Raw genomic sequence first — 19,187 nt, 5'->3', positions numbered from 1 at the left:
TGAAGAGGTCCTTTATGTTCCTTGTTAGTTGTATTCCTAGGTATTTTATTCTCTTTATAGCAATTGTTAATAGCAGTTTGATCGGTGTGATTTCCCATGCAGTGACCCGCTGCGCCAGCTGACACAGCTGCACTGAGATTCGTGGCACTTTTTTGCCTGGGAATCTCCTGGCCTGAGTCCCTGTTTTAGTCTCCTTTTCCATGAGTTGAATGGCCACTCTGTCTCCTAGGAGCTCCAATCGCCAGCTAAAACAGCGCCCGAACCTGTCTATTTTGTGCGGAGAACCGCAGCGCCTAAACAGCCGCGCTGGCCAAAATAGGTGCGCCGGCCAAGACAGCCGCGCTGGCAACCTGTGGGGCTCCTCCACCTGGGAATCTCCTGGTCTGTGGGCAATAAAAATCCATCTGGAAATGCGGCATCCACTCACCCTCCGCACTTTCGCTGGGAGCTGCAATCCTGAGCTACTCCTAATTGGCCATCTTGAATCTGTCCCTTTAGACAGTGAAGATTTCTTAATAGTAAAATGACATAATTGATATTATTTGTGGGCTCAAGATGACCATTTGGCTAAAAATAATGTTCATGATAATTATACATATATTTAACTATTATAAATAATTATATACTTACGATAAATTATTATACATTACATATATTTGAACTATATATTTACTATATAATATAGTAAATATTGTTCTAAGTATGTAAATGTATCATTTCACATAATCCTTATAATTATTCTATGAGGTAGGCATTCCTATTTCTTATACTGTATAGAAAAGGCATTGAGAGTCCAAAGAGACTGAAGTGTTAGCCTAAGATTACACAGTTAGTAAGTAGCACATCCAGTACTCTGATGTCAAAGTTTATGTTCTAACTCATATGTCTTACCCTAAATATGACTCACAGTCCTGCTACATCTGCTTTAGGAGGTACAATAAATAGTTTGCCCTAGCGGAATGTTACAGAAGCTCAAATGAGAACTAGCTTAAAGTGGAATCATACTATGTCATCTGTGTCGCTGCCCCAAAATTGATGGCTTTTGCATCTAAGCACACTTATTTAACTAACATTTTTCAAGCACTGACTACTGCATGGTAACAAGACAGCAAAGTCCCTGACTTCCTTGGCTTATAAGTGAGTGGCAAATTTATAGTTGCTTATTCACCCATGGGTTGTTCATTGATTGACTGATCCATTAAAACATCAAGAGAATTTTTTTCTATATACTTAGTCCTGTGCTTCTTAGGATTACTTATGTTAAAATTAGGCAGCAAGCATGTGCAGCAGCACTTAACATGACAATCTCCTGAAAAGAAACAAAAAACAAAATATATTTGCAGTAAGATTTTCACCAGAAATGCAGATTTAATTCCAGAGCAGATGGAATTTCCTCCCTGAGCATATGTAGGTAACTTTTCCAGAGTGTATTTCTTTCATGGCTGCTTATTATTTGGATTAGCTTATTTATAATAGTGGCAGTACTATCAAAGTGAACCATCCCCACCCAGGATCCATTTTCAACAGTCTGCAGCAGGAATTGTATTGCTGCTTGATTCATTCGATTCAGGCGGTTATAGCTCGCCATGCTTACAGACTTATGAAGAAGTAAGCACACAATTCTTTGATCGTCAGCAATGAGAAGACAGGTGGAGAAGGTGGTGTCACCATGAGTGTTGTGTTTTTAAAACCCTCAGAATTGCTGATCACCTCCCATGTACTTCTAAAATTGCACTTTATGTTTTGTAGGCTTGGAGCTTCTTGATTATGGTTTTTTTCATTATAGAATTCAACAACAGAATCAATACTTTGCATAAACATTATGGATGCTTCTTCTGTTTGCACTTTATCAGGAAAGAATTGACAATCTTTTTCATATAGTTTTGTTGTAGAATCAACTCTGCACATTCTAATAAGACAGCTGCCTCCTTGACACTTATAAACTCTATTTATACCAGAGATGCCTGTGGAACACCTTTATATCAAGATGTTTATTCTTCTGTGTGCACCATGTACTTTCTATCCTGGCAGTAGAGTGTAAGGGCTCCAATCAAAGTAATTATCTATTTTTTTAAGAAATTCTAGAGGGAAAATTTAAGTGAGGCCTCCAGAGAAACACAATGGTCAAGTTCTCCGCTGGTATTAAAGCCGCCGGTCTCTTGCTTAGACATCTCTCCTGCTGGTCTTTTGGTGGCAAATATGCTGTAGGGACCTTGTTGCTTCAATTTTTTTTGGCTTAGCGCTGTAGAAAGGCTGATCTTCATTGTATTCATCAAATTCTCCCCACCGGAGGTGAGCCCACTCATGGACAAACAGTCTGCCTGCACGGCGCGACTGAGGAAGGTGCCCGCGTCGGCCGCTAGCTTCTTCACGTTAAAGTCCAAGATGTTCATCCTGGGTGGCAGCCGGGCGGAGCCGGCTGACCTAGCCGCGAGGTGGAGGGCTGTTCCAGATTTTTATATTACCCATCCCTTTCTGTCTCCTTCGAGCTGCAGCTAGAGATCACTCAGTGTTTTACAGGAATAAACAGGGTTGGTTTAAAATGTAGGTAAGAACCTAAAAACAACTAATAAGACTAGAAATTAATGACAGTTGTATGATAAGTTTTTAAACATAATTTATCTCTCTCTAGTCCTCATTTCTGTTAAATACAGATTATAATAGGACTGAGTTGTTCGCAAAATAGACTTTAGCCTTATACCTGGTCTGGTTTTTTGCATAAAGTACAACAAGAATAATTACTTTTACTTAGACCTGTCAGATTGGCTCTTATGGAACTCTGTTCTACAAGTAATCTCAGATAGGACTCTCTAAGGCAGAGCCCCACCATGGGTTTGTACCCTCAAATACTTGTGAGTTGGTTAAACTCCTCTTTTCTTGAGATTCCAAAAATATGGGGTTCCTGGGCCTATTAGAAAGTGATATTCTTTACTCACCACAGGTTAGGAACCATGTACAGGGGCTGTGTAGACAAAGTATAAGGCCAGTTTCCCAAGGGGCTTTTATCAGCTCTGCAAGTCAAGCCTGACTCCTGAAAGAGAAACACACTCTTCCAGTCAAGGCCTTGGTAAAACAACCAGTTTTTCCAATTGTGTCCTGTTACAAAAGAAGATGGATTCTTATTGCACTGATGCAAACAACTATATTGTTATAAGTCAGTGCTCACAACCAGTTTCCGAATTATAGAGGAACCAGGCAGAGAGAAGCAAGCATGTTTCAAAATTTGCTCATAGAAATATAATTTACGCAATTATTAAAGGCCGTAAATAGCTTGAAATAAGTTTTCTTGACCATGAAAAATAAAACAAGGATCAGCAATGCTCCAAGCATAAGTCAAAAATATTATGTCAGCTTTCTACTAGTTCAGTCCATTTAGTTAACTCTTGTTCTGCTTGACATTTATAAACATTTTAGCTTTCCATTAATCCTATACATTTTCTGTTATGAGAAATTTGCATTTGAAAGCACCTGTTAAAGCCCCACATCTGATTATAAATCTTTTGAAAAGGATAAAACATGACAGCAATTGTCTGTAAATGACAAAATATCCATGATGGTTACAGTCAAGAACATGATTGACAAAGAAATTTGGTTATTTCTGTGGTTTACAATAACTTAACATAACAATGTTAATTGTAATTAATAGCATATACTCAGACATTAGAACTTTATGGCCAGACACAGTGGCTCATGCCTGTAATTCCAGCACTTTGGGAGGGCAAAGCAGGAGGATCACAAAGTCAGGAGTTCGAGACCAGCCTGACCAACATGGTGAAACCCCATCTCTACTAAAAATACAAAAATTAGCTGGGTGTGGTGGCATGTGCCTGTAATCCCAGCTACTCAGGAGGCTGAGGCAGGAGAACTGCTTGACCCCAGGAAGCTGAGGTTGCAGTGAACCAAGATCATGCCACTGCACACCAGTCTGGGCAACAGAGTGAGACTCTGACTCAAAAAAAAAAAGAGCCTTAGACGTCCCATGTGGTTTTTTGAACATATGTTAATATTATTCCTAAAATATAACTTGAAGAAAATAAGACATCATTTTGGCAATTCCATGTACCTAAACATGTCAAATAATGTTCTTTAACTCTCTTCTGGATATTCCAGAGGCCCTCTGTAGCACCCAAAAGCTAGGGGTCAGGAAAGAAAACCTTGTGTCTGAAGTTTGATTTGGGGAAGGCTGTTAAATATGTTAGAGGTTCAAAACACTTAATATTATAAAATAGAATTTTACATTATCATAAGTCATTTGTTTTGCCAAAATGATGAGTCAAAATACAAAAAAGCAAAACATATTCATTCGCTTTTACTAGTACATGAAAATCTGTTCAAGAGAGAAAGTTAAATTTACCCTTGCATTAGTCTACTATTAATGTTAACCCCAATTTTTGATGAAACCTTATAGACGATTCTCTCTGGCCTTAACCAGTTTGACCATAAGGTGACATTTTCACAAACTTTTTATAACTCTTTAAAATTCTGCTAAAGAGCAGATTAGTGTCTTAAGAAAACCTTGTCGTGCTTTTACTTCAATGCTCAATTTACAGAAAAATCATCTGTAATTTTCAATTTAGTCAGTATGTTCACATATAGAGTTTCCTTTGCAAGATTAATTTTTTCAATTTTCCCCACTTTGCTTAAACCTTCAGCTTTATCTAATTTAAGACAGTTCTTTATCCCTAGGCAAAATGTACACTTCCATGACTTCTTATAATCTTTTACTAAAACACATTTTACTGTTTTTACACACCTTGCATGTAAATCTGTTTCAGTAGTTTCAATTACATGTCATAATGGTAATTCTTAGCAATTTTTAACTTGAATGTAAAACCTGACAAATTGTTTTACTTATGCGCTTGGTGTAGATAAAGTTTGACTCCTTCCAAACATATGGGGCACAGTTACTTCCCTATGTTCCCAGGCCTTACTAATTGTGGGGCAGGCAAGTTGACAGTTTTTAAAGGCCACAGAAACAGTTCACAACCTTAAGACATTTAGCAAACTTAGTATTTGACATACACAATTTAGACCACATCTTTACACCTTGAAGACATTTGTATTTTACCAATAATCCCTAAGACTGTTCTAATTTTTAAAGATTGAAGTTATGTAAAATAAGAGTCATTACAGCTCTTGCTTTTCCTTTAAAAATATTTTATCCAAGTGCTTATTCTTTTTTAAGATAATTAGAGCTCTTTTTTAAATTAATTTTAAAAAGGTATACACATCACATATATGACCACACAGACAAACAGAAGATCCAACAGCTCAGGGTGGAGCCCTTTAAGAATAGGGCCAGGAAAGCATGTAGTTTCTAGAACCTAATAAACAGGCATGGCTGAAAGACAGAAACAGATTTTGAGAGGGATTTATTTGCCTTTAATTCCATGGGTACCATGATGAAAACAGATATTTATCCCCAAATGGGATCTGTGGTGCCTTTTCTGTTTTTCCAAGGAGTTCCATGTCACCAGAACTCATCTTAGGACCTTCCATGCATCCGCCAAGAATGGCAAAACAGAGTAGGCAAATGTAATTCAGTCAACTGAGAAAAACCTTTTCCAGAAAAACAAGATCTAAGGGGGGGGGGGGGGGGGACGGGAAGGCCTTTTAATATACCTATAACTTGGATATCCACTTTTAATTAAGCTGAGCACTCTTTAAGAAAATGTTTTTTCATTAATTAAAACTTACAGAGAATATAAGCAGTGATCCTTATTATCATCCCTTTTACCAGTTTGCACCACTACCTGTTCACTCATGTTCAGGTTCTCCAGTTTCTTCTGGGAGAAAGTGGCCGGGTTCAGGCAAGGGAAAGTTCTTAACTGGACTGTAGATCCCTCTGGCAGCAAAGCTTGCTATTTGAGGGAGCAATTGTCTATTAGCCAGAGACTCCCTTAAAGGACAGCAGTTCTGCTATACTGCATGGGATGCAAACAGTTAAATTATTCCCCATGTTTAACCTGGTGGCCTCCAGCACCAGCAAATCTACCACTGCAACTGCTTGAAGGCAAGGTGGCCATCCTTTAGCCAACAAGTTAAGTTCTTCACTTAAGTAGCCCACTGGCTGTTGAGCCGAATCTTGAGCCTTAGTTAAAACTCCCAGGGCCATTTCCTTCCTTTCTAATACATAGAGACTGAATGCTTTTCCTATGGGAATATTGAGGGCTGGTGCTTTAAGCAAGGTTTGTGGCAGAAAGCAAGGCTGGTTAAAGGCTTTTGAGTTTTGGGTTTCCAAGTTAGGAAGCAAGTTTCAGCTGCTTGTGTTTCTTTTATGGGGTGGTATAAAGGGTGAGCTATTTCACTGTACCCAGGTACCTACAGTCTGCAAAATTCTGCAATGCCCAATAATCCCCTCAACTGTTAAAGAAAATGGGCTTAATCCTTTCCTCACCTGGTGCTCTGGTCCCTCTTGATAAGACTAGGCCTACATACTTTACTGAAGTCTGACAGAACTGAGCCTTAGATTTTGAAACCCTATACCCCCTTGATAGCTAAGAAATTGAGGATAACCTCAGTGCCTTCCTGAGACTTCCTCAGTTGCGGCACAGATAACAGTGTCATTTACAAACTGCAAAGTTTCAACTTGAGGGTCAGAAAAAATTAGAAAGATCTTGGAGAGGGCCTGTTTCAGCAAATTACTTTCAATATCAGGAGCTGCCTGAGTAATAAACCTGTTCTTTATTGAATAAAAAGGTAGAGGCCAGGCACAGTGGCTCATGTCTGTAATCCCAACCCTTTGGGAGACTGAGGCTGGTGGATCACTTGAGGTCAGGAGTTCAAGACCATCCTGGCTAACATGGTGAAACTCTGTCTCTACTAAAAATACAAAAATTAGCCAGGTATGGTGTCAAGTGCCTGTAATCTCAGCTACTTGGAAGGCTGAAGCAGGATAATGACTTGAACCCAGGAGGCAGAGGCAGCAGTGAACCAAGATCACACCACTGCACTCCAGCCTGGACAACAGCAGAAGACTCTATCTCAAAAAAAAAAAAAAAAAAAAAAAGGTTGAGGGATTTTCATTTAGTTTTTGATCTACCATGGAAAGCTTGGAGTAGTTAATAGGTTTGGCTCTAGTTCTTTTCAAGCCCTCCAATATACACATTTGAAAGCATTTCCTTCTCCATTTTCTGATGCCATCATCCTGGTCTCATAAGGTTCCACCAAGGGCACTGCTACTTTACTCATTTGATTCCACTTCTATGGTAAATTATTCCAGGGCAGTTTAAATACTTGAGTTAAATCCGGGAAAGCCTCTGTGAGTGAAGTTGAGGCTTGCCCAGAGCGAACTGCAGGGTCTGAAGGTTAAAGGCGATCCATGTTGCACGCGAGGGGAGTGCAGGCTTGAAGATTACCCATCTAGAAAAGAGACAAGGGAAGAGGCATCCCTCAGTCTCCTTCTTCTTTTTGGAGTGACCCAGGGTGAAGGGTAAGGCCAAAAGGGCAACCCCCTTCACCCATTTTCTCCCATCATCTGGGTCCCAGTGACCATCATAGGCACTGCCCCGTGGATGCAAGCATGGCCTTCATCCACAGATGTGGAGAAGCTAGTCAGCAGAATTAGTCATGCTCACCTACATGATGCCCAGCCCTTTGCTCTGCTGGTTTCCTAGACTCACTTGGCCCATAAGGCTCCCAGGGTACCCTAGAGGTCCAGGAGAGGTTGTATTTGGGTGAGACCCTTTAAAGGAGGAAGTGTTTCAATACTATCCCTGGCTTCCCTTGCAATGCTCCTAGCAAAACATTGAAATCCCAGAGAATGGGAACAATTGACTTCCAAACATAGAATCCCCTTTTTGTTTAAATGCCAACAGAGTTGGACGTAGAACAGGTGTCTCAAAAGAACATATGAACTGAATAGCTGTCCTCTCAACTCTTAAAGGTGGAGTTTTGCTGTTTATAGATGGGGCATGGAACCTGGTCCCTAATAGAGGGACATAGGAGGGAAATATATTGGGGAACTAGAGATTTTGGACAAAGGGCCAACAGGGCCCCCACAGAGGAAAAAAATATGCCATCCCAACAGGTGGCACTGTAGGATCTGAAATATTAGGTATGGCCTCTGACTCCAAATTCTTTGCAGGCAGAAGTTAGAAAGAGAGGTTTGGGGCTTAATAGACTGTCCCCATAGTATGCCTTCCAGCAGAAGGAAATTAACTTGCCTCATAAAGGAACTGTTTAAATTCATCTGGCAGTGCTGAGCTTTTATATGGAGGGAAGAAACAACCCAAATGGAGAGGGAAGATATTTACTTGGTGTATTAAACTGTATCTGTTCTCATGCTGCTAATAAAGACATACTTGAGACTGAGTGATTTATAAAGGAAAGAGGGTTAATGAACTCACAGTTCAACATAGCTAGGAAGGCCTCATAATCATGGTGGAAAAGAGAGCATGTGCAGGGGAACGCCCCTTTATAAAACCATCAGATCTTGTGAGACTTATTCACTAGCAGGAGAACAGCATGGGGAAAAACCCACCCTCTCGATTCAATTACCTCCCACTGGGTCCCTCCCACAACACGTGGGAATTATGGGAGCTACAGTTCAAGATGAGATTTGGGTGGGGACACAGCCAAACCATATCATTCGTCCCCTGACCCCTTCCAAATATAATGTCCTCACATTTAAAAGCCAATCATGCCTTCTCAACAGTCCCCCAAAGTCTTTACTCATTTCAGCATTAACTTGAAAGTCCACAGTCCAAATTCTCATCTGAGACAGGGCAAGTCCCTTCCACCTATGAGTCTGTAAAATCAAAGCAAGTCAGTTACTTCCTAAATACAACAGGGGTACAGGCATTGGGTAAATACATTCATTCCAAATGGGAGAAATTGGTCAAAACGAAGGGGCTACAGGCCCCATGCAAGTCCAAAATCCAGCAAGGTAGTCAAATCTTCAAGCTCCAAAATGATCTTCTTTGGCTCCATGTTTCACATCCAGGGTGTGCTGACACAAGAGGTGGGCTCTCAGGCCCTTGGGCAGCTCCACCATTGTGGCTTTGCAGGGTATAGCTTCCCTCCTGGTTGCTTTAACGGGCTGTGATAAACATATAAATTCATTTCTATATTTGTTTTTATTAGTGTATTGTTTAACACACACACACCAAGAATTGATTGAGATTGTATTGAATCTATAGATCAATTGGAAAAGGATTAACATTATTACTATAGTGAGTCTTTCAAGACATGAACATAGTATATGCCTTCTTTACATAGGTCTTCCTTAGGTTCTCTCAATAATTTTTTACAGATTTCAGTGTAGATGTCTTACACATCTTTTGTTAGATTTATTTTATTAATAATTATTGCCTGTATGAATCGTTTTGTTAGGAACTGCCAAATGTTGATTTTCTAATTCTACCATTTATTATGCATTCAATTAGCTAGAATTATCCTATAAATAAAAACTCTCCCTCATTCTCTAACACTATTTCATTTTCCTGATATACAGTTTATACAAAAAAGGCAAGATAAATGCTTCTTTCCTTTTAATTACTTTTTTTCTTTTATTTGCAGACATCAACCATGAGAAGATTAATTACTAATTTTTAAACAAATAATTTGGTGCCCCAGCAATCTCCAAAACTGACTAGTTTTATTTATCTTTCTCTTTTGAACTACAAATTAATGATTTTATATATTCAATATGTTTTTATAACTTGTTGGCATTATGTTGGGTTTTCAAATTGTCCCATCTTTAGACAGAATGTCCCTTCAAGCTAGCTCCTGTTTTCTCTTGACAAACTCCTTTTTTTTTACCTAGTTAGACAAACTCCTTTTTTTCCCCAAGTTAGAGCCCAAGAAAAGGGCTTGTATGTAGGTAGTACATTTGGGAAGGTGACTCCACAGAGCAGGAGTGAATGCCAGAGGAAATGATAGGAATCGGGGACATGTTGGCCACTGGGAGACTTTTTCTTTTTCTCTGACTAGTACTTTTTGAGGAGCATTTTAAAACATGTCTCAGAATTATCCACCTAATGGCACAGAGGTGAAGCATTTATACACTGGCTACTACTCCTCACTGATCAAGAGTAGCTTCCTGGGTATTTATTCTACCCGAATTCCCACTTGCACATGCATGCCCATTAGATGGGTTCCTACCAAGTTTCTACACCACACAAAGAGTCAGATATGCCCCAGGGTGGAAAACAGGATGGAAATCAGTAGCATAATCAGACAGGAAGCATTATCTGTTTATCCCTATACAAAGCCTGTCAAAGCTTGCATGAACAAATTGACCACAACTGTGACTGAAATAAGAGGTGAGGCTGGGAGGACATTGAAGTGTTGCACAAGAAGTGTCCAGTGCTGTTCACTCTGAGATATTCATATATCTTATAAGTCTAGTCCATCACAGAACCTCCTCCAACAGTGGTCAGCCACAATTTCTGCAAGGATCCCATGTAAGTGGATAAGTGGAACAAATTACAGTTCCCATTGCTCAGCAAGTCTAAAGGTTATTATTGGGATAGTCATCACACAACACCTTCATCCTCACTTCAGCCTGCTTCTGAAAAGAAGTTAATCTCTTTTTTACCTTTGAATGTACATGTGATTGCTATATTGTAAATACCAGTTTCTGAAAGACTGTTTCTGTAAGCAGAATAATGCAACACAAAGTGAAAAGGTGTTCCTCTTATTCCAGCAGTATCTTGCCTTCAAAGAATAGTCCATTACATCTTGCCTGATTTTGAAGGTTGTGTTATTGGATGGAAAGCTTCACTGGGTAGTAATTTCCAAATGTTCTTTATAACTACTCTGTATATTATAAGCAAAATTGGGGTTTTTTGTATCTTTTTCTGTTGAGCACTTTATGCTTTTTAGACAACTGCATTTGAGAATAAAGTTTAGAAATTCTTTCACTGTTAAAGCCATCTTAAAACTGATAGAGGATAATGAAAATGAGTGTACATTATCTTGTATTTAACTTACTGCTTTGTGGTGCATGTAAGCAAAACATTAGAAATATATTGTCTCTTCGTAATAATACTCTTTGACCTCATTTAAAGTGACCTGCCATAAGGTTTCAATGATCAAGTTTATGTTTATTTTAGTGTGTTTTATTCTAATACCTAAGGAATTCAGGCAACTTTGTTTCTATCATCAATAGTCTCAGAAAATAATGTGCTTTATCTATATTACCGCCTCTTTTCAATATTTAAGAGAATAATTGTCTTCTGATTTCTACTGAGCCTATTAATAATCACTAAAAACCTAAAAAAGTGAGTAATTTTTTCCTTATGTTAGAGTATTTGGAATAGCCCATTCAAGATAATGGTAGTGTGAAAATGAATCATCCAAGCTTTGCTGCGATATCTAAACTTTGAATAATTAATATCCACTTCCAAAAATTTCAAACCTTGTCTTAAAGCAATCACTACTGTTTGCATTAATCCTGTATATTCAGTGGATGTGAAGTCACAATTTGGCATTGTATTAAAAGTAGTGTTAGTCACTGGTCTTGCTCTTTGAACATTAATTTGTAAAATCAGGGAACTGGTTTGTTATGATGGGAAATAAGTCAACTTTCAGGGTCCTGAAAAAGTTGCTTCATTCATGGCAGTGTTTGGAATAACTAAAGTAATGTTTTTTCAGGGATTTGGTGTCATGGTTTTTTGTTTGTTATTTTGTAGTTTTTGTTTTTTGTTTGTCGTTGTTATTGTTGTTAACACAAAGTCTCACTCTGTTGTCCAGGCTGGAGTGCAGTGGCACGATCCTGAGTTGCTGGGATTATAGGCACCCGCCACAGTGCCTGGCTAATTTTTGTACTTTTAGTAGAGACAGAGTTTCACCATCTTGGCCAGGCTGGTCTTGACCTCCTAACCTCGTGATCCACCTGCCTTGGCATCCCAAAGTGCTGGGATTACAGATGTGGGCCACTGCACCGGCTTGGTGTCATGTTTTGGAGTTAATGTTTATTGCTTACATAATTTTAAATTATTACATAATTTTTACTGGTATACGTTTATAGATACTAGAGTTTGGATTCTCACCAAACTAGTAGAATGGTATTCTCTCTTTAATATGTTATTGCCTGTAATGGCCAAGTAGATATACCTTAAAGTAATATGAAAGGTTTTATATGTATATTAAAATGTGTGTGTGTACTTTTAAATCTGTAAAGGTTATCTGGAATTTTGACTGTGTTAACTTCAGAAGTATATGGGCATTATGACTTTTTTACTATACAATAAACATTATTACAATCATAAATGTTGAAATTCACATGTTCCTTGACTTACCATAGGGCTATCTATATTTCAAAAGACCCATGGTAAATTGAAAATACCGTAAGTTTAAAATGCATTTAATACACCCAACCTACCGAATATCCCAGCTTAGCCTGGCCTACCTTAAATGTGCTCAGAACACTTAATGTTGGCCTATACCTGGGCAAAATCATCAAATACAAAATGTTTTTTTATAATAAAGTGTTTAATATCTCAAAAAAAAAAAAAGAAGAAGTTAATCTCTTCCCTGCCTTGTTCCTGTCAAGTGTTGTTCCCATGAAAACCAAGGGGCCAGGCACAGTTGTTCACACCTGTAATCCTAGCACTTTGGGAGGCTGTGGCAGGTGGATCACTTGAGGCCAGGAGTTCCACATTTCTTGAAAAGACTCCTAGATTTGATAAATAAATTCAGTAACGTCTCAGCTTATAAAATCAATGTGCACAATTAGTAGCACTGTTATAACAGCAATGATGACCAAGCTGAAAATCAAGTCAAGAAATCAATCTCATTGAAAAGTAAAAATAAAATACTTAGGAATATACTTAACCAAAGAGGTGAAAGGTCTCTACAGGATGAACTACAAAACACAGATGAAAGAAATCATAGATGACAGAAACAAATGGAAAAACATCTCACGTTCATGGATTAGAAGAATCGATTGTGAAAATAACCATACTGCCCAAAGCAATGCACAGATTAAATGCGATTCCTATTAAATTTAAAATGTCATTTTTCACAGAATTAAATAAAACAATCCTAAAATGTATATGGACCCAAAAGAGAACCCAAATAGCCAAAGCAATCCTAAGCACAAGGCTTGCTTGTGCTAAGAACAAGGCTGGAAGCATCACATTACTCAACTTCAAATTATACTACAAGGCTATGGTAACCAAAGCCGCATGGTATTGATATAAAAGTAGACACATAGACCAATGGAACAGAATGTAGAACCCAGAAATAAAGCCAAATACCTACAACCAACTAATTTTTGACAAAGCAGACAAAAACGTGTACTGGGGAAACAACACAACATACCCTTCTATAATGGTGCTAAGAAAATTGGATAGCCACATGCAGGAGAATGAAACCGGTCCTATCTCATAACATATACAAAAATCAACTCAAAATGTATTAAAAACTTAAATATAAGATCTGAAGCTATAAAAACTCTAGAAGAAAACCTAAGGAAAAAAATCATCTGGACATTGGCTTAGATAAATAATTTATAACTAAGACCCAAAAAGCAAATTTAACAAAAATAAAACAAATAAATGGGACTTAATTAAACTAAAAGGCTTTTACACAGCAGAAGAAATAACAGTAAATAGATAACTTACAGAAAGGGAGAAAATATTCACATACTATATATCTGACAAAAGACTAATTCAAGAATCTATCTACAAGGAACTCAAACAAATAAGCAAGAAAAAAAATAATCCCATTTAAAGGAGAGCAAACAACATGAATAGACATATGTTAAAAGAAGATATACAAATAGCCAAGAAACACATCAAAATGCTCAACATCTCTAATCATTAGGAAAACACAACTTAAAACCATGAAATACCACCTTACCCTCATCACAATGCCATTTTTGTTTTCTTTCTTTTTAAAAAAATACAAGCGGGCCTCACTATGTTGCCCAGGCTGGTCTCCAACTCCTGGGTTCAAACAATTCTCTCTCCTCAGTCTCCTAAAGTGCTGGGATTACAAGCATGAGTCATTGCACCCAGACACAATGGCCGTTTTTTAAAAGTCAAAAAACTATAGATGTTGGTACAGATGCAGTGAAAAGGAAACACTTAACACATTGTTGGTGGGAATGTAAGTTAGTACAACCACTGTGAAAAACAGTATGGAGATTTCTCAAAGAAGCAAAGGTAAATCTACCATTTAATTCAATAATACTACTACTAGGTATCTACCCAAATGAAAATAAGCCATTGTATTAAAAAGACACCTGCATTCACGTTTATCATAGCACAATTCACAATTGCAAAAATATGAAATCAACCTAAGTGCCCATCAACAGATGAATGGACAAAGAAAATGTGGTATATGTATACCGTGGAATACTACTCAGCCACAAAAAACAATGAAGTAAGTCTTTTGCAGCAACTTGGATGGAACTGGAGGCTATTATCCTAAGTGAAGTAACTCAAGAACAGAAAACCAAATACTGCATGCTCTCACTTATAAGAGAGAGCTAAGCTATAGGTATACAAAAGCATACAGAGTATTATAATAATACTGGAATCTCAGAAGAGGGAAGACAAGGAGGGATTTTTAAAAATCACCCATTTGGTGCACACTATTCAGGCAACGGATGCAGTAAAAGCTGAGACTTTACCACTACACAATTTATTCATATAACCAAAACTACCTGTACCCTTAAAGCTACTGAAATAAAAATAATTTTTAAAAAAACTGAGTCATGAAGAAATAGAATATCTAGATAGACCTATCACTAGTAAGATTAAATCAGTAATCAAAAACCTCCCAATAGAGAAAATACCTGAATCTAATGGCTTCATTGGTGAATTCTACCAAAGTGTTAAAGAACATCTTTATCAAACTCTTCCAAAAAATTGAAAAGGAGGGAACACTTTCTACCTTATTCTATAAGGCCCGTATTGCCCTGATACCAAAGCCAAAGACACTGCAGGAAAAAAAATTAGCTTTTAGTTTAATTACAGACCAATCTCCCTCATAAGCATTGACGCAAAATACTAGCACATCAAATTCAATAGCATATCAAAAGGATTATGTACTATGACCAAGTGGGATTTATTCCTGGAATTCAAAGATGTTTCAATATGAAAATTGATCAATGCAATACATTACATTAACAGCATGAAAGAAAAAAATCCATATGATAATCTCAATTGATATAGAAAAAGCATTTGACAAAATGTAACACCTTTTCATGATAAGAACATTCAACATAATAAACATCATATTTGAAAAATCCACAACATCATAGTCAATGGTGAAAAACTAAAATATTTTTCTCTACAATCAGCAACAAGACAAGGATGCTTTTCCTACTTCTAATCAACATAATAATGGAATAGTATTGTTCTACCAGAGCAATTAGCAAGAAAAAGAAATCAAAGGCATCCAAATTGGAAAAGATATAAAACAATCTCTGTTCAAAGATGACGTGATCTTGTAAGTAGAAAACCTTAAACTATTCCATACCAAAAAAAAAGCTTTTAGAAGTAACAAAAAAAAAAAAAAAAAACTGAGCTTATTACCAAAACACCAGAGGTTCTAGCTAGGTCCCATCACTTGACACACACACAAAGCCAATCACTAAGATAATGAGTACTGTCAAGAAAAAATATTTTATTTGGGTGCTGGAGCTGAGCAAAATAGAAGATCAGTCTCAAATCTGTCTCTCAACTGACTAAAATTAAGAGTTTATATAGCAGAGAAGAACGGTAACTGTGTGTAGAGAAACAGGAATTAAGGAGGAGTAAGGAATAGGAGTTGGTCAATAGTTAGGCAATAATATACTGGTGAGGAGTCTGGCAACTATTGTCCAGAGGTGGTGAATCTGGTAAGTTTTAGTTCCTTGATACTATCTGGGAGGCATGATGATTGGTTTCCTGAGAAAGAAACTCAGATAAGACAAATGTAAGTTTCTTAAGTTTTAAGACTGGGAAGGTCAGTATCTATGTTTATTCAGAAAAAAAAAAAAACTATAAACATTAGTTCTATGGAACAATGGGGCCAGTTTCAAGTTTAGCAAAGTAGCAGGTTACAAAAACCAACATGCAAAAATCAGCTGCATTTCTTTTCACTAATAATGAACACTCTGAAACAAAATTAAGAAAACAATTCCATTTACAATAGCATGGAAAATAATAAAATACTTAAAAATAAACTTAACCAAGGAGGTGAAATACTTGTACACTGAAAACTATAAAGCACTGTTGAAATAAGAATGATAGAAATAAATGAAAATATATTCTGTGTTCATGGACTGAAAGACTTAGCGTTAAGATGTCAATACTGCCCAAAGCAATCTACAGTCAATGCAATCCCTAGCAAAATTTCAATGAAACATTTTGCAGAAATGAAAAAGTATGTCCTAAAATTCATATGGAACCTTAAGAAATCCAAAATAACCAAAACAATCTTGAAAAAGAAGACCAAATTTACAGAACTCACACTTAATGATTTCAAATTTTATTACAAAGCTACAATAATAAGAACAGTGTGATACTGACATAAAGATAGACAATATAGATCAATGGAATAGAAAAGAGAGCCAGAAATAAACCCTCTGATATATAGTCAAATAATTTTCAACAAGGGTGTGAGAGCCATTCAACAGGGAAAGGACAGTCTTTTCAACAAATGGTACTGGGAAAGCTGTATCTCCACATACAAAAGAATAAAACTGGCTCCCTACCTAATATCCATCAAACAAATTAATTTAAAATAGGTTGAAGACCTGAACATAGAGCTAAAATGATAAACTTCTTATAAGTAAACATAAGGCCGGGCGCGGTGGCTCAAGCCTGTAATCCCAGCACTTTGGGAGGCCGAGGCGGGTGGATCACGAGGTCAAGAGATCGAGACCATCCTGGTCAACATGGTGAAACCCCATCTCTACTAAAGCTACAAAAAAAATTAGCTGGGCATGGTGGCGTGTGCCTGTAATCCCAGCTACTCAGGAAGCTGAGGCAGGAGAATTGCCTGAACCCAGGAGGCGGAGGTTGCGGTGAGCCGAGATCGCGCCATTGCACTCCAGCCTGGGTAACAAGAGCGAAACTCCGTCTCAAAAAAAAAAAGAAAAAAAAAAAAAGAAGTAAACATAGGGGGAGTCTTTATGCCATTGGATTTCACAATGATTTCTTGGATATGATACCAAAAGCACAGAAACAAAAACAAAAATGGCAACTTCAACTTCATCAAAATTAAAACTTTGTTTGCATGAAAGGACACTATCAACAGAGTAAAAGAGCCACACATATAATGTGAGAAAATATTTTCCAATTACATATCTGATAAGGGATTACTATCAGTGTATATAGAGAACACCTAAAACTTGACAACAACAACAAAAAAAACTAAAATACCCCATTCAAAAACGGGCAAAGGACTTGAATAGGCATTTCTCCAAAGAAGATATAGAAATGGCCAATAATGCCATGAAAAGATGTTCAAAATCACTAATCATCAGGGAAATGCAAATCAAAATTACAATGAGATAACACTTCATACCCATTAGGACTGCTATTAGCTAATAAAGAGAAAACAACAAATGCTGGAGTGGCTATGGAGAAATTGGAATTGTTGTGTACTGCTTGTGGGAAAGTAAAATAGTGCAGCTGCTGAAAACAGTATGGTAGTTCCTCAAAAACCTAAACTTAGAATTACCATTTGAACCAGCAACTCCGCTTCTGGGTATATACACAAAAAATGAAAGCAAGGACCCAAACGGATACTTCTATATCAATTTTCATAGCAGCATTATTCACAATAACTAAAATATAAAAACAATCTGAATGTCCATCAAGTGATGAATTGATAAAATACATACATGTATAGACACACAATGGAATATTATTTTGCCTTCAAAAGGAATGATATTCTGATACATGACACAACATGGATGAACTTGAAGGCATTATGCTAAGTAAAATGAGTCAGACACAAAAAGACAAGTATTGTATGATTCCACTTCCATGAGGTACGTCTAGAAGTCAAATCCATAGACTAAGAAAGAACAGTGGTTACAGAGGCTGGGAGGAGGGAGGAATGTGGAGTTATGTTTAATGGGTACAGTGTGAGATGATGAAAAAGTTCTGGAGATGGATAGTGATAATGGTTGCACAACTATGTAAATATACTTAATGTGTCACAACTATGTAAATATAGTTAGTGTGCAATTAAAAATCGCTAAAATGGTAATCTTTATGTTACATTTATTTTACCACATTTTAGAAAGAAAGAAAGGCATTCTATAGTTCAGTGTGGACCCTGCTCAGCAACCTGTCCTTGTTACCCGCCTGGCTCTGTATCTTGAGTTTCTTTCCTTCCCTCTCTCCCTCCCTCCCTCCCTCCCTCCCTTCCTTCCTTCCTTTCCTTCCTACTTTCTTTCTTTCCTTCTTTCTTTCTTTTTTTGTGACAGGGTCTCACTCTGTCTCCTAGGCTAGAGTGCAGTGGCACCATCATAGCTCACTGCAGCCTCAAACTCCTGGGCTCAAAGATCCTCCTGCCTCAGCCTCTCAAGTGGTTAGTATTACAAGTGTGTGCCATGATGCTCCACTAATTGTTAATTTTTTTATAAAAATGGGGTCTTGCTGTGTTGTCCAGGCTGGTCTCAAACTCCTGGCCTCAAGCAATCCTCCCAACTTGACCTCCCAAAATGCTGTGATTACAGGTGTGAGCCACTATGTGGCCTATATCTTGAATTTTCACCTCTTATCTGCTTGCCCCTGTATCTTCAGTTTTCAGTCATTTCTGGATAGTCTCAAGTTCTGATGGGCTTAAATACTTTCCAGCTTCTGCAGTGCTCCAGGCCCTCCCATGTTCGAATCTCCCAAATGCGATACCTCCCAGGCGGGTTCTTCTAACTACAGGTCTGCAGGCAATGCAAAAACAAGGGTAACAAGGCCAGCCAACTGCAACTTTTTAACTTTATCAATGCATCATAACAATTTTCCTGATCAATAAATTTAAATCTAATTCATCCTTTTTCAATGTAATACATTGCAGAAATATAACATATTATAGAAAAGGCATACTATATTTAACTATTCCCATGGTGACAGATATTTGCTATCTTGCACAATGGTGCAATAAGAATCTTTAATTATTCTTTTTTTTTTTTTTTTTTTTTTTGAAACAGATTTTCACTCATGTTACCCAGGTTGGAGTGCAATGGCGCGATCTCAGCTCACCGCAACCTCCGCCTCCTGGGTTCAGGCAATTCTCCT

General features: G+C 37.6%; 1 long non-coding RNA gene across 1 annotated transcript; it reads right to left on the bottom strand.

Annotated features, from left to right (window-relative positions):
• Nucleotides 1-224: 224 nt before the first annotated feature.
• Nucleotides 225-2,325, bottom strand: LOC116556039. The gene is made up of 3 exons (XR_004270803.1): nt 2,213-2,325; nt 1,356-1,975; nt 225-511 (listed from the first exon to the last, which is right to left on the bottom strand). It is a non-coding gene; the product is annotated as an uncharacterized LOC116556039 (long non-coding RNA).
• Nucleotides 2,326-19,187: the final 16,862 nt, after the last annotated feature.

The sequence above is a fragment of the Sapajus apella genome, unplaced genomic scaffold (genome assembly GCF_009761245.1).
Source record: "Sapajus apella isolate SASKATOON/1434 unplaced genomic scaffold, GSC_monkey_1.0 scaffold16, whole genome shotgun sequence".
NCBI lineage: Eukaryota > Metazoa > Chordata > Mammalia > Primates > Cebidae > Sapajus > Sapajus apella.
This window is presented reverse-complemented; position numbering and strand designations above follow the sequence as displayed.